The sequence below is a fragment of the Nannospalax galili genome, unplaced genomic scaffold, assembly GCF_000622305.1.
Source record: "Nannospalax galili isolate Female #2095 unplaced genomic scaffold, S.galili_v1.0 scaffold1299, whole genome shotgun sequence".
NCBI lineage: Eukaryota > Metazoa > Chordata > Mammalia > Rodentia > Spalacidae > Nannospalax > Nannospalax galili.
In genome coordinates this window covers 1,105,791-1,111,379 of record NW_008343660.1, presented here as the reverse complement: position 1 = coordinate 1,111,379, position 5,589 = coordinate 1,105,791, and the positions used below count along the sequence as shown (strand labels likewise).

Below are 5,589 nucleotides of genomic sequence, written 5' to 3'. Positions count from 1 at the left end.
CAGTGAGCTGTTTTTAGCGCAACCTGGAGACGAGGAAGCACATTTTATAATGATAAAAGACTAACTCATCAGAAAAATATAGCCTTTATAAAATTATATGTGCCTAACAACCGAACTCCAAAATGCATGGAGCAAATCCTGGGAAAACTGAAGAGAGAAATTGGTAATTCAAAACTAATGGTTGTGGGACAGGGCTGGGTGGGGCGGGGGGAAAGGACACGGATGGCAGACATAGGCAGCTTGGGGGCTGCGAGGCAGTTCTGACCCTCTGTGAAGCCCAGGCCTTGGCCCAGGTGAAGTGGAACCCCACACTGCATGGCTGAGGTCTGGCCCACCAGCGCTCAGGGGCAGCCTGGAGCTTTGTGATATGACTAAGAAAAAATGCCTCTTAGCCCAGCAGATACTCAGATGGTTCAATTCAATTAAACTGAGTCGCTGCATTAAAGTCTCACAATTCAGAATATACTCTATGAGTAACCAGGAAAAACACTGTGGATTGGCCTTTCTGTCTTGGCCCATCTCCAGTGGGAATTTAAAGCTTGCAGGACTACTTCCTCCTTGTGGAATAGTTCCCTGTAGGCCAACTCGATCAAGTAAAGACCAGTTCTGCGCAGAGCCTTCTACCTCCAATAGGCGATTTTTCTCTGAAGACCTTGAAAATCTTAAGACCATAGTGGCTTATCTACAGTTAAACACTTCATCAGGGCAGATATTACACAGATGGTCAGAAACGCACCATTGTTGTTGAATTTTTTGGTGGAAAGACTGTATAATAGATTAGGATTTTTTTCCAGAAAGAACTTGAACTAAGTGTGGAGATGACTAGAGATCTGATTGTTCATCTTCCAGGGCTACTAATGGGAAGTCTGGAGCCCATGAAAGAAAAGAAAGATTTATCACCTTGAACTTGGCTTTAAACAATGAAATTCAGCATCTGACCACCAGAATCCCAAAGATGCTAACTGCAAGTCAAAGGAATGGAGGCTTGATGATGAACACAATGTGATGAGCATTCCCCACTATGTCACGGTCAGGTTGCAGGTTGCCTCGGGTATTTATTACAAGATTGTTCAGACAGAAAGGAAGGCCCATTTCTCAGCTGCTTGGGAGGAAAACAGTATGATCCAGCAAAACCTAACCATGTCTCTGTGGACAAGTTAGTTATCTATTCCAAAGTATTTTGAAAACCCCACAACTAATTAAAGTGAAAGATTAAAGATTTCCTCAAAAGATAAGACACGAGACTAAGATGTCTGCTCTTAGCACCTCTAATCAACAAGGTAATGGATGTTCTGACAAGAACTACCAAGCTGCAGTAAGAAGCGAAAGGCATCCAGATTGGCGAGGAAGCTGTAAACAACTTGAAGACCACACGATTGTCACAGAATGTCCTAAAACCTGTACCTACAAGCAAACTATGATAGCCAAGGCAGGAGGAGCTGCAGCATCCAGGATCCAAACACAAAGCCAGTTCTGCTTCTTCCACCAGAAATGAGCAGGATGAAGACAAAATGAGCTTCTGGGCTCTTTACTGTGCTCTACTGGCTTATGTCAGTTCTGTCAGTAGCACACTGCTTCGGAACCAGCACTCAGGGCGTCTTCCTCTCAGTTACTGGCCAAGATTTCTTTTGGTCTTTTGTGTCTCCATATAAATTCTAAGATTATTTCTAATTCTGTGAAGAGTATTGTTATTTTGAAGGCAATTGCATTGAATTTGTACATTGCTTTGAGTATTGTGGGCATTCTTAATAAATCTTTAATGTTTTGAAATTCTCATACCTGTGTACTCTGTATTTAATTTCCTTCCACCTCTCCAACTCTGGCCTCCAACTCCTGCCTCCCATCTCCAATGCATGACCTCTTTTTCTATTATTATTGTGTTACATATACATGTGTATGTATACACACATACACACATATATACATACATGAAGCTGCTGAGTTCATTTAGTGTTGTTTATACATACATATGTTTAAGGATGACTACTTGGAATAGATAACCTATTATGGAACTCATTCCTGGAGCCTTAACAGTACTAGTTCTTTTACATGAACACAGGAGATCTTTCAACTTTTTGTCTGTCTTCAATTGCTTCCATTGGTGTTTCATAATTTTCACTGTAAAGCTCACTCACATCCTCAAATTAATCCCTAGTTCTTATTTTTTCTCAGCAAGTTCATTACTGTTAGATAATGATGTTACTGATTTTTTGAATGATGGTTTTTATGCTCTACCATTTTCCTGAATTTATGTAACAGTTCTAGCCCAGTCTTTTAATGGAGTTTGCGGGATTTTTATAAAAATCATGTAATCCATAATGATGGTGTGACATCTTCCCTTCCTGGTTGGATGCCTTTCACCTTTTTGTCTTGCTTACTTGCTGTCCAGTGCTTTGTTGAATAGAGTAATGAAAGTGGATGTCCTTGTCTTGTCGAGGAGCCTGAAGGAAGCAAGTTCAACTTTTCCCTATTTGATATGATACTAATTGCTGGCCTGTCATATATAGCTTTTATTATGTTGTGTCACATTTTACATTTTATTTGTTGAGAGTTTATTATGAAGGGGTATTGAATTTGGTCAAATGATTTTTCTCCATCTGTTGAGATTTTCACATGGCTTTCTCCTTTATTTTGTTGCTATGAAGTATTACTCTTATTGATCTGTGTATGTTAAATCATCCTTGTATCCTCAGGATCACAATGGAGAGTGATCTTTTGATGTGCAATTGAATTGTTTGTGTTCATCGAGGATGTTTTTGTTGTATTCTTATCTGGTTTTAGCATCAAGGAAAATAGAATGAGTTTAGAAGGGTCTCTTCCCTTTTAAGGTTTTTGAATGGTTTGAGAAGGATTTGTGTTATTTCTTCTTTAAAAATTTCAGTACAGAAGGCTTCCAGTCCTGGGATTTTCCTTGTTGAAAGACTTCTTATCACTGAGTTAATATCATGATTCACTACTGGTCTCCTTATGTTTTCTATGCCACCCTAGTCCAAGTTTGATAGGTTATGAGCATTAGAATGCTATCCATTTCTCCTAGGTTTTCTAGGTTTTGATCTTTTTCTTTTTCTTTTTGTTTTTTTAGCATATAGGTTCTCACACTAGAGAATTCAGGCATAGACACATGAATCTGCAGTCAACTGATTTGCAACAAAGTTACCAAAAGTACGTATTGAAGGACAGCTTTCTCAATGAAATGATCCTAGTGTAAGGATATCCACATACAGAGGACTAAAACTAGACCCCTATCTCTCATCAATTACCCCTCCCCCCCCAAAAAACCCTCAAAATGCATCAAAACTCTAAATTTAAGATATGAAACCACTAGGTTAAAAAAAAGAGAAAAATCACTTTACAAAATCAGGATAGGTAATAAGTTTTGGATAGAACCCCAAAAGTATAGGCAAGAAAAGTGAAAATGGGGGCTGGCAAGATGGCTCAGTCAGTTCTTATCATGCAAACATAAAGACCTGAGTTCAAGCCCCTGAAGCTACTGAAAAAGCTGGCATCCCAATGCTGGGGAGGCCCCTTTTCCAGGAGGAAACTGGTTTTCTGGCCAGCCAGTCTAGCCAAATCTGTGAGCTCCAGATTCGGTGGGAAACACCGTCTCAAAAAATAAGATGAACTGAGATTAGAAAAGACACCCAACACTGACCCCCAGCATCTACATGCATGAACATGCACACACATAAACTGAAAAATAAAACAATGATTATACCACACCAGGAAAGAAAATAATCAACAGAGCAGCAATGCTAACAGAACGGAGAATGGACGAAGCTATTTGCAGACTATTCATCTGACAGATTAATATCCAGAATATACAAGGTTCAAAAAAACTCAGTCTCAAAAAACTTATTTTAAAATAAGCAAATGACCTGAATACACAGTTCTCAATGTCCAAATGACCAACAAGTGTATGAAAAAATCTTCCAAATCACTCGTCACCATTGGGGAAATGCAAACCAAAACCACAGTGGATAACATCTCACCCTAGTCAGAATGGTTATTCAAAAAAGTCAAAAAGTTAGAAATAGGAGCATAGATGTGGGACAAAGGGAGCTTTTATACACACTGTGGGTGGGAATTCAAATTAACTCATCTATTATGGCAAGCAGTATGGAGACTCCCCCTAAACTAAAAATACACCTAGCATGCAATCCAGACATCCCACTTCTGGCTACATAGCCAAAAGAAATGAAATCAGTGTATCAGAAAGATAACTGCACATTCATGCTTATTGCAACACTATTTTCCATGGCCAAGATACAGAGTCAGTCAAGATGTTCATTGGCAGATAAATGAATGAAGAGGGTGTGGTATGTATACACAGTGGACTGTCATTCAAACACTAAAAATTAGAGTGAAATCCTGTTATCTGTGACAGAACGGATGGAACCAAAAGACACTACATTAAGCGAAATAAGCCAGGCACAGAAAGACAGATACACATGCTTTTTATTCAAATGTAGAAACTAAAAGAATTAATTTTAGAGACAAGGTAGGAGACTGGGGATATAGTTCAATCAGTAAAATACCTGCCATGCCAGCATAAGGGCCTGAATTCACTCCCCAGACCCCTTGTGAGACGGTGAGGCATGGTGGCATGCACTCAGAGAGGCAGAAGCAGGTAGATCCCTGGAGTTCATCAGACAGCTAGCCTCATCAGACCCCAGAACAATAAGACACCTTATTTCAAGAGCAAAGTGGCCAGGAATGGTGGCACATGCCTTTAATTCCGGAGAACTTTTGAGGCAGAGGCAGTTGGATCTCTGTGAGTTGAAGGACAACATGATCTATACAGCAAGTTCCTGGCCAGCCAGAGCTACATGGTGAGACTCTGTCTTAAAAATGAACACAATGCTGAGATACCTCTGTATCCATATGCATGTGCATGCACACTCGCACACACACACAGAGTTAATTGTGTTTGCCTTCTTTATCTGAGTGCTGAATGGTGATTACATGAGTGTTTTCTCTTTGTAAGAAAACTTCAAGCTGTGTGCTTGGATTCATGCATTTTTATAGACATATTTTATTTCGATAACAAGTTTATCTCCAAAAGATAGTATTTCTCTTTTGTACTATTTTCTAAAGTAACCAACCAGAAAATATAACAGAAAGGAATTAGATACCATTATAATTATTTAATTGTATATGATCATTTGCCTATTCTCTAGCTCAGTGGTTCTCAACTGGGGACAATTTTGGTATTCAGAGGACATTTGGCAACATCTGGAGGCATTTTTGATTGTCACAACAGGGGGTTGCTGCTGGCATCTAGTGGGTAGAAGCTAGAAATTCTGCTAAATACCCTATCATGCCCAGGACAGTCCACATTATCTTGTCTAAAATATCAGTGCATGCTCTAGCTCTTCCCTAAGGACTATCGCATTTAGTTTCTTTCTTCAATCCTAGAACCCATCAGAGGGCCTGACACAAAAGTCTCTGCAATAATAAATGACTTTCTCTCTCTCTCAATACAGATAGAGACAGACGGAGGTATCCAAGCATGGATACATGCATCTTTCACACACATGCAGACACACCCTCATGCATGGAGACATGCCCATCTTTATCATTCCCTGTGCT

General features: G+C 39.6%; 1 pseudogene; it reads left to right on the top strand.

Moving 5' to 3' along the window:
* The first annotated feature begins 469 nt into the window (after positions 1-469).
* LOC115071517 lies at positions 470-1,184 on the top strand (annotated as a pseudogene).
* Positions 1,185-5,589: the final 4,405 nt, after the last annotated feature.